Genomic DNA, 11,381 nt, shown 5'->3' with positions numbered 1-11,381 from the left:
AATACTTCTAGAAAAATAAGGTAGCCATTGTAGTTTTTGTACACAATTGCAAACAAGACATATACATGTGTACTTTGGACCTATTTACACCATTACTGATGTATACAAAAGGCATCCAATCACCGTATTGATCATGAGACTCTGTTATGTATTATGTCATATCTGACAGACATTTTTCAGCAAAAGTGCTCAACTCCAGAGGACTTTCTGAACGATACTATAATATTGTAGAAGAGAAAATTGAAAGGTAACCACTTCTAAAAGTCCTTTTAACAGTCCCGAGCAAATATACACAATTGACTGTAAGAAATTAAGTAAATTAAAGTTTTATCTCTGTAGTACATAGGCAATTCTCACAAGTAACATGAAAATGGCAACTGCAGTTACATCATTACTTCTGCCTTATTGTAAAATTCTTTTTCACAAGGGGGGTACATTATTTAGCACACTGTTCCTAAAATTCCACAAGGCTCTCATCAGACACTATAACAATGGAGGAAAAACTCTATGTCCCATCTAAAATGGAAAATGCTTGTGACAGGCATGCAGCTGGAACTTAACAAGACATTTTTGATGCAATATTCATTGATGAAAACCACACCCTTTCAGAGAAAAGAAGAAAGCCCCAAAAATCAAGGGTTGCATGCGGCAGTCTTGCATAGCCAAGTAGTTTACTACAAGTAATAGCCAAATATTTCAGTAGAGCCAAGAGGTTTCTAAAATAGGGCTATACATGCAAAAACTGCGAAATGTACATGAAGTACAAAACTAAGTAGTCTGAGTAAAAAGAAAAATAATTTTTTGACTGTTGCTGGTCATTCTGACCAGCCAAAGAAAATCAGCTCAGTTAAGTCTATTGTTTGAGGGGTCATGTCCAAAATATTAAAAATAATACGATGATTTATACCAGGAGGATAATTTAAACATAGTAGCTTAAAAAGAAAAAAAAAAAATTCAAATCCATTAGCAGTGTACATGTCCACTCAAAATGGCTGGCAAACCAAGAGTTAGTCTGGACAAATGGTCACCTTGGCCTGACATTGTTTATTGATTGGCAGTTTTTTTGAGCCCTGGTAGCAACCAGCAAAACGAAACAAAACATCAAACAAGCAGTCATTGAAGCCAAGCGAGTGGCTGACCAACTACAAGTAATGGCTGGGCAGCTAGACTGCTTGGCTAACCAAATCTTAAGACAAGCCAGAAAACAATTTAAATGTGAAAATAATGTTCAATTTAGAGAGCAGTACTAAAGATGTGCCAAAAGAGGCGTACATCTAGGTAAAAACTGCAAAACAATGTATTACAGAATATTTTTTTCTTTGGTCTTTTGCATCATTCAATTCTAACTTCCCCTGTTTTCTCTCTTTTTTCTCTATCAACTGCTCCTCTTCATTATGCACTCTGGGACATCTCTTCTTCACTACTGTGTCTTTACTGAACTATGCAAGAGAAAAAAATCCCCATATCTGCTGATCTTCAAAGTCGTGTACTCCTGGACTTTTCTTCTATCTTCTTCATAACTTTCTGTCAAAGCATAATATATTTTCATCAGGCATAATAATTTTTAAACAGCTATGTAAATACAGACCACCACCTCTAGCCCCCATCCCCTCTCCACATCCTTCCCAAAAGAATTAAATAGATGATTTCAATTATTCCTTGAATTATTGCTGTAGCACTGGGCTGCTGTGTGGTTTGTGAACTATTGTGATTATTGACCTGATACAGGGTTGTCATTAAGAGCCGGGGGCCGGGATTTTCCCCGGCTACTACGAGTGTGGTCCCCGGCTACTTTTATTGGAAAAACAGAAGAAAAATAGAACCAAAAGAAATCCCTAGCCGTTTGATTCCCCACCTACTATTTGTATTTACCCGGCAACTTGAAATCTTAGTGACAACCCTGCTGATATGTGGTTATTGAACTACTTTTTTTCCAGGCAATAAAAATAAATACCATATATAAGACTATAAATGGACATGCATGCACCTAGAATGGAATGTCATTAGGCTTGTGTATGTTTACTGAACTCGTAATGTCATTACTGAACTATTTGTCTTCATTGAACTACAACAAAAATAAGGAATGTTCCTGTGTGGGCAATGCCACCTGAAATAAGAACAACATTCCATGCACTCAGGGGTAGAACTATGACAATGAGTTTATTGAATGGTTATTTTATTGAATGGTTCCTGCCTCAGTGCACAAGTGCGAGAGGAAGGAAAAATTTGCCTGCACTGGTATTTTCGGCAGCAGAATTTTTTATAAACATCTTCAGTGACGTGTGGATGAAGCAGAGTGAAAATGCAAAAAAAAATCCAAAGGAAGAAAAAAGTATCAGGTATTGAAAAGATATAATATTCATACTGGTATTATTATTATTATTATTATTATTATTATTATTATTATTATTATTATTATTATTATTATTATTATTATTATTATTATCTACAGTCTCTGCATCTGTCACTCAAGAAATTTCTCGTCATGTAAACAAAGAAGTGAAAATTGATTCTATCTCAATAACCCGGCCAAGCCTTGCAGATATATTTTTAATTTTCATTACTTTTTCAGCCCTAGGCTACTAGTTTCCATTTATTGATGCTAATTTAGACTAGCATTGCTTTCCCCTTGGCTATGCTTTTCCTGGTCATGAGCCTAATTGTTGCCTGAAATGTGACATGCCAACCTATGTGCACAACAGCAACTTCGAAAACATAATTCAGTTGTGCATAACACAAACCAACAATCCCCAGACCACAGTTATTTCTGGACGGAGGGAGTAAACTGCCCCTCATGTTACCCTTTAATTTGTTGGTACAAAGGATGAAAGAACTGGCTCAATCATTAAGCAGGTAAAAAGAAACGTGTTATCACGTGAACAGTGTTTCCTTACTATCTGATCTCGGGACTGATCGTTGTAACAATGAAAACAAGAAATTACTACATAAATTTTATACAATGCTTACTATTCATGAACCATTTGAGTTTTTTAGCATGTAAAAGAGAAAACAATAACTTGTACAACTTCAAGTAAGCTCACAAAATTTCAGCAAGCAAGCCACGCGTGATCATTGTCACAAACCTCGATACAAACATGCATTTAACATAACCAGAACCTTACAAAAAATTATTTCCAGATACCTTGCCAAAGATGATGACAATAACGATGGCGACGATAAAGATGATCACGAAGGGAATTCATTACACCAGAAAGCAGATGATGATGCAGAAGATTTCGACGAGGGCTGTTTAATATGATCCAGAAAAAGAAATTTCCCGCTTCGCGCATCTTTAAACGTACGAAATCAAATGTCAAGCTTGAGGAGCCGTCATCAATCCATGGAAAAGACTTCTCCAACACAAAACGGCTCTTCTAGAAGCCACTCCATACAAAAAAGGCAATGACCAAAAGTCGCAAACCACTTGAGTTGTATGTTGTTGACGGTTGATTCCCTTGACGCTTACTTGCATCAAAACATGTTGCTCTTTTATCTATTGATTAAGTAGCCGAAACACTATGTTTTGTGTATCAGGAATTTAATACAAACTGATAAATCTTAACTACTGTAGCAACACGTCCTGATATGGTAAGAAATTTGAAAAATGCGCCGAAATACAGCTCCCAATCGGCTACCGATCGTCCGCCACATTGACAACGAGATCATTCATTCTTAACTTTCCGCATGCGCAGTAACTACGAGATCGCTTTTTCACGTCACAACCTTTCGACCAATCAGCCGTTTTTAAGCCCTGTCACTTACTGCGATGTTAGGGTCATACTCGTCAAGGTGATGTACTCTGGACATTTGCGGGGTGGATAGGATCATAACCGTGGTTTTGTCGTTGTTAAAGGCGAGGGTACTCTCCTTACACCAGGCACTTAGTTTATTAATATTGATTGATAGATAGTGTTTCTTCAGTTATTTAGGTCAGATATTTTGGCATGATCGTAGATTGTTGTGTCGTCCGCATACTGGAAGCATTTGACATTTACGTTCTCCTGAAGGTCAGCAACATAAATATTGAATAACACAGGGCCCAAGATGGAGCCTTGGGGAACCCCAAAATTCACGTTTATAGCCTCTGAGCACGTGTCATCGATCTGTACGAATTGTTTACGATGCGTAACGTAATGGAGTGTCCATATAAAGTCTCTAGAGAAACCTAGTTTACTCATCTTGGTGATAAGATTTCTGAAACAGATCTTATCGAAGGCTTTGGAGAAATCGGCTAAGATCATCATAGTTACTTCCGAAAGTTTCATGGCTTTTACTATGTCATCTCGTACAGCTTGAAGTACAGTAGTGGTCGATTGTCCCTTCCGATAGGCAGAAATGTTACAGTTGAGAACATCGTTCTTATCAATAAAATCAGACAGCTGACGAAAAATCAGTCGTTCATAAACCTTTGAAACCACTGGTAGTATTGAAATAGGTCGTAAGTCTTTCTCGGATCTGATTTGGTTCCCTTTAGGAATCGCACAGATGCACGCGAGCTTCTAAGCGGAAGGAAAGTACAAGTTCTTGATGCAGGTGTTGATGACATCAGTAAGTGACTCAGATAATCTGCAGCCATTTAAATTATGTTTGCAGGGATGTTATCTGGACCAGTTGAACAGTCTGATCGAATGTTGCGTAACTCAAGGATGACCTCTTTGAGAGTAACGGTCCTGATTTGAAACCTGTTATCAGAGTTTTCAGGAAGTGATAGAATCAAGTTTATAATTGAGGCGTAATCATCAACATGGTGGGCGCTGATGCCAATGGTGCGTTCCGCCGTGGATGCACAGAATTGTTTAGCTTGTCCGGTTACATAGTTATTCGTTGTGGGCTCGGATGTAGGATACGGTGAATTAGGGTTTTCGTCAGTTGTTAACCTGACACTTACTATTCCACTCGATTTCCACAACAAACGACACAAATTTAAGTAAAGCCAGGTTTCTAGACCTTGACTCGGATAGTTTAGCAGTTTTCAGTATCTGGTATTGATAATTATGTGAGAAGCGATTATATCGAGTTAAATGAAGTGTAACGTTGTAAATTAGACAGACCTGAACTTTCGTGACAGGCAGTAGTTTACAATCGAACGATATCTGCTTTGTAGTTTCGTAAAAAGTATACAGAATTGCATCATTGTATTTAAAACAGCTCTTTGTATCTTTAACAAGGCTAGACTGACATGTTTTTTTTTACTTGGCGTTCCGTATCTTCCCCCTGATCTTTGTGATACTGAGGGGGAAACATTAGACGAACTGCTATGCAGCCTTGAAGAGGTAAATATAAGGGAAGTACATACAGATGACTAAGAACAACATCTACAGAAAGGCCAAGACTTTGAATTCTGGTGGTATATAGGGGATACTTGTAGATATATTCTTCGTTAAGTCGCGACCCATTTTCCAAAAGCCCCTAGTAAACACCATGCACAAACTGAGAAAACAGTTGCAAACAAAACTATTGAGTCAAACATGGACAACATATTCAGAAAGCCATTAGGTTTTTGAAGGTAAAAATCTTTATACAGTGACACTAGAAAACTAGAGAAACTGCAATATATTATAAAACTAGGGATGGATTATCCGTTTAGACTGACGTTTGGGTGTAAAATCGACAGACGAACTATCTTTGTTTCAAGTAAGGGAACGGTTTGAGAAAAAGGAACCAAATAGGCGCCGTTCATTAGGGCCCTTTTAAGAATTTTAATGATTTCATTTAACTATTGAAATGGCAATAAGAAATAGTCTGTGCAACCCTGTAAGGTTAAAGTTTTGTTAGGGAATAAATCAGAGTAAAATGAAGTGTGAACATTGTGGACTAAAGGTGGTGAGTTGTTCTTTTTTATTTCATACTGGATGCGTTTACACCGAAATAATTCAACCCTACTCAAATGCCATCTACTGAAGACGACATCCAACACCGTTTAACGAGACGTTGAACCAATAGTGTTGGATGAATTTGGACCAACATGAACCGGGTAGGGTTGCAGGTTGGTTAGAGAATAAATCAGTGTAATACATTGTGAACATGGCGGACTCTGCTTCATTTCATTATCAGCGCGTTTCTATCGAAATCATTCAACCCTGCTCAAATGCCATCGAAGACGACATCCAGCACCGTCAGTTAAGGAGACGTTGAACCATGGATTCAATGTATTTAATTGCATCTAACAGTATTCATGAATTTGGACCATGATGGTCTTCAGTACGTCCATAGCTACAAAAGGCCGCAAACTCTTCCGACTGCCATTTCAGCGTCATGGAAATACTTAGGTACAAGACTTTGTGGAGTTATACCCGTTTCTAAAACAATCACAATAATAGTCGTATCTTTTCGTTTTTAAACATCGTATTTTACTGGAATAACAATCTTAAGTTATGTTTTAGCCTCGCAGACACAGCAGTAAAAAACAGGTAAAAATATTTAATTAACATAAAAACATAAAAGAGCGACTCCCGTGTTTATTCAGCGATTTTTTAAAATACAAAACTATTGTTTCGCGTCGCCGACCATTCTTTACCCCTGTCAGAGCAAAAGTAACAATTTCTTTTGAAAAACTAACTAATGAACCATCCTAATTTGAAGAAAAAAAGTAATGTTGAAAAGCTGTTAAAATCGAAAACTGTGCACCTTGTCATATGAAGGCCCGTTCTGGTCAAAATCTTGACAATAAAATTGCACCACAAGTCAGTTTTAATCCAACTGCAGCAAATATTATGGACATGTTGTGTATTTTTGTCATCACTAAACAATACTTTTTTCAGCGTGTTAGTAATTATTTTTAGTAACAAGAGTTATTTTTGTTTTAATTATACGAATACATTTTTCATTCATGCCATGAATTATTTTTCAGTGGTACTTCAAATTATTTTTCTAATGTGTACCTAGAATTATTTTTTAATTGGCCCGAGAATTATTTTTCGCGGTATTGCGAATTTATCTTTTGGTCTACAATGCATTGAGGGCCTTGCATTTGAAGTGGACTGATTCGAGTCTTTGACTTCCTTGGGCGACCATTTTCAAAACTTTGCAAGTGGAGGAGTGCTTTCAAAGAGAATGCCAAGGCGAAACATTGTCAGGGAAAGAAACGAAAGAGGTTTTCATCTTTCTTACAAAATCAAGAGCTGGTAGTTCGTCGTTGGTGATGAGGTTTTCTGGACCGAAGATTTAATAGAGGAGACTACGAAGGGACTTCACGACTCGTACACAATTCTAACCCTTATTGAACATGACATGTCTGCGCAATTGAACTGTTCTCTACCCAATCTTGTACCTCGAGTCTTCGTCTCGTTCTACAAATGCTGGCTTTCGGAACAAAGACGCAGAGAATGAGTGTCCCCTACCCAGAAGTTCAGGAAGAAGCTCCCGATTCTAATCCCGACGGGCGTGCACTAGAAGCAGAGCCAGATGGACTCGAGGTAGACGACCTTCGCTGAGTGCTAGTTTGAGTAGACCTCACTAACTAGGAAATTCGATTGATTTATCTAATATTTATGTTATGGCATTATTGGCTATATATCTCAGGTATCTGACGTTGGACAAACTTATTCATCTCCGAATATTTATGTTAAAAATCAGGAATTACTATACGGCCATCGTAAAGGCACTCGAGCAAGTTCCCTACTCTCACTAGCACTCTGCGAAGGTCTTCTACCTTGAATCCATTTGGTTCTGCTAGTTCTTGTGCCCACCCGTCAGGATTAGAATCGGTAGATCCTTCCTGAAGTTCGGGGTAGGGGCACTTTCATTCACAGCATCTTCGTTCCGAAAGCCAGCACGTGTCGTACGGGACGAAGACTCGAGGTATAAGATTGGGTACAGAACTGTTCCAATGGGCAGACATGTCATGTTCAATAAGGGTTAGAATTGTGTTCGAGTCGTGAAGTCGCTTCGTAGTCTCCTCTCAGTATTAAGTCTTCGGTCCAGAAAACCTCATCACTAACGCACAGACTACTGGCTCCTGACAGATTTTGTAAGGAAGATGAAAACCTCTTTCGTTTCTTTCCCTGACAATGTTTCACCATGGTATTGTCTTTGAAAGCACTCCTCCACTTGCAAAGTTTTTAAAATGGTCGCCCAAGGAAGTCAAAGACTCGAATCAGTGCACGTCGACTGCAAGGCCCGCAAAGCATTGTAGGCCCCAAAATAAATTCGCGATACCGCGAAAAATAATTGTCAGCACGATGAAAAAATAATTCTCAATACTTGAATTAAAAATAATTCGCAGTACCACTAAAAAAATAGTTTGTGGTACGCATGAAACATTTATTGACTGTAAATCAAGAAACCAACCCTAGAATGTCGCCCGGCAGGGCGTCCTGGCCCCGTTGTTCAAAATCAACCGGATAAATCACTATCCAGCGGATAAGTATTGGGGAACCCAATTGTGCTATGCAGTGGATAGAAATTTATCCGGTGAATAGCGCTATCCACCTTTTAAAACAACTGGAGCCTGGACATTATTCTCAGTCGCCCGAGGCCAAGTCTTGCGCCCTTAGAGCACACTCCTTGAGTCTTTGTCCTCATCTACACCGTAAGCTTACTTTTCCTTTCTTTGCTGACGAAGTATCTTTCTTCTGCTTGTGCAATCCAACCTGACTTGTACGTAATTCGAAGTTGCAGCCTATAAAACTCAAACAATTTTTCGGGACGGGCACGGAATACGGGAAAGTTAAAAAAACAAGGCAATTTTTGACTCCCAAGAATACGAAAGGAATGCGTGGCTGACTACGTTATCCCGCATAAAAAGAACAACAAAAACCGGAAGCTAAGGGGAGGGGGTGGTGTCCGGGCTGTTATTGTATTGATTTATTGATTGCGATTTCCAATGCTGCAGTAGCTAAGAGTGTGTGCATGTGAGAGTCTATCTGGTCAAAATGTTTCACTAACCATTTCAATAACTTAGAACCTTTTTGGACACTTAAGAGAGTGTCTCTGTAAGAGCGGTCCGGCCGATTTTGCTTGAGACACAGATTTAGCTCATTTCTTGTGTGTTGTAAGACATTCATGTACCTTTACTAAAACCACAATCCGTTCGATCGGATCTCTTTATTTTTCAGAGTTTTACGGAAATTAAATTTCACTCGATCGAAGGCCTGTCGTGACAATTTTCAAGACGTTAATTTCAGGCAACTTTGGCGGACAATTTACAACTACGGGACTCAGCAAAAAACAAATACCACAGCCATGTATACTAACTCTATCTTATCCATCGAGGCAACTTTCGTGAACATCACGTTTCAATCAAGCAAACAGGAAGACTTGAACGACACCTTATCGGTTCGCTTAAGTCACACACGCGAAAACCGATCAAATTCAAGGTACATTTTTGAAAAAGTGAGACGTTCTTAACTGATCCAGCTAACTTAGCTAGGAAGTAGGTGCCATAGAAAAGGTAACTACAGAAAAAAACTTTGCGGCCCGACCTTTACTAAAACTTTATAACTCCGTGAACTTACCTAATTTTCGGCAATCTACAAGTTTTGCCGCCATTTTGAGGGACTTGTCAACATGAAGCGTAGCAGATATAAATCGAGCAGGTAGATCTAAAACCGTCAGAAATACATACGAAAGCATGTAAGCATGCAATTCAAGGGGCAAAATTTGAAATTGTTCGTTAAACCTACCATTCCTACATCCCCATGCAACCATTTCTTCCAACAATTCAAACACTACAACTAGTCTTCGAATTTCCCTCGTCGATTCCACCGTAAGAAATAACCTGTGCCACCCAAGCTTCGCTTCGAATGTGAAGTACGAATCAAACAACATCACTGCTTCATCTTCGAGGCCATATCACGCTGGTATTCTGATTTTCTGATCGACAAGAACGGTGATCAGGAAGTGATCGCCATGTTTACCTCGTAAACGTGACCGCTGACCAGCCGCTGAGTGAAAACAGTACGGCGCGGGGTTGTGTGGGTGGCGGACTTATCGTCATAAGATATTCGAATACATGCTAAAAAAGCTTTAGGACTCTCAGTCTAAACAGTGAAGGCATGCTTCGTGGTACAGACAACTTTTATTTTATTCTCATAACTTTTTCCTTTAAATTAGAGCTGGTATTAATTAATAGAGTTATTTAAATATTTTTAACTGAGGTACCCATATGACCTTTTTGCTTGTCCTCAGTGGTATAAAATAAGGTGTCTTTTCTTCCAGAACCTTTTATTTATGCGTTATTGCACGGAATGAACACTATGCTTAGAAGGTTTGTTTTGAATCATTTTTGCTGTTCCCAAGAATGTATGCAAAATCATTGCTTTATACAAAGCTGACTCTAAAATATGATTTTCCGTAACAGTAACCAATGTCATTTACGTAAGGTGTTAATAAAACTGGCAATGTACAATTTTTAGCGTTTTCTAGTTATAAGCCTGACATACAATTGTCAAGTGAACTATGTTAGTTTCAGCTCATTCCTTGATTCGATGTGACCTTTTATCAAAGTTTTTTTCTGTAGTTACCTTTTTTATGGCACCTACTTCCTAGCTAAGTTAGTTGGATCGGTTAAGAACGCCTCACTTTTTCAAAAATGTACCTTGAATTTGATCGGTTTTCGCGTGTGTGACTTAAGCGAACCGATAAGGTGTCGTTCAAGTCTTCCTGTTTGCTTGATTGAAACGTGATGTTCACGAAAGTTGCCTCGATGGATAAGATAGAGTTAATATACATGGCTGTGGTATTTGTTTTTTGCTGAGTCCCGTAGTTTGTTGTAAATTGTCCGCCAAAGTTGCCCGAAATTAACGTCTTGAAAATTGTCACGGCAGGCCTTCGATCGAGTGAAATTTAATTTCCGTAAAACTCTGAAAAATAAAGAGATCCGATCGAACGGATTGTGGTTTTAGTATAGGTACATGAATGTCTTACAACACATAAGAAATGAGCTAAATCTGTGTCTCAAGCAAAATCGACCGGACCGCTCTTACAGAGACGACTCGGCTTAATATTTAAAACATAGAAATTTTGATTTCCATTTGTGACTTTTATTATGCTTCAATAAAGATAAACAATCCCCTAGAAGTTAAATATAAGGTCAGTAGCTCGCAAAAAGATAACAATAAAAAAAAACCTTAGAAAATTAGATTTCTGTGAGTAATTTCCCGATCAATGGTACACAAACTTCCGGAAGTTAAATACGTGAGGTCAGTAGTGCAGATCACGACTTTCCTTTATCAGAAATGTCGTTAAATTAATCCAATTTGCACGTACTTGATCGAGGTAGCAGACAAAGGCAACCAAAAATAACAACATTAACAACAAGAAATTGTACATTTCAATTTACTTCATTCTGGCATGTTACGGCCAGACTCATTGGCACTATGGCCGAACATTGATAACTGACTGCAAAAACGTTAAACGGCCTTGGCTAAGGAATGGTACGT

This window comes from Porites lutea, chromosome 9 (assembly GCF_958299795.1).
Source record: "Porites lutea chromosome 9, jaPorLute2.1, whole genome shotgun sequence".
Taxonomy (NCBI): Eukaryota; Metazoa; Cnidaria; class Anthozoa; order Scleractinia; family Poritidae; genus Porites; species Porites lutea.
This window is presented reverse-complemented; position numbering follows the sequence as displayed.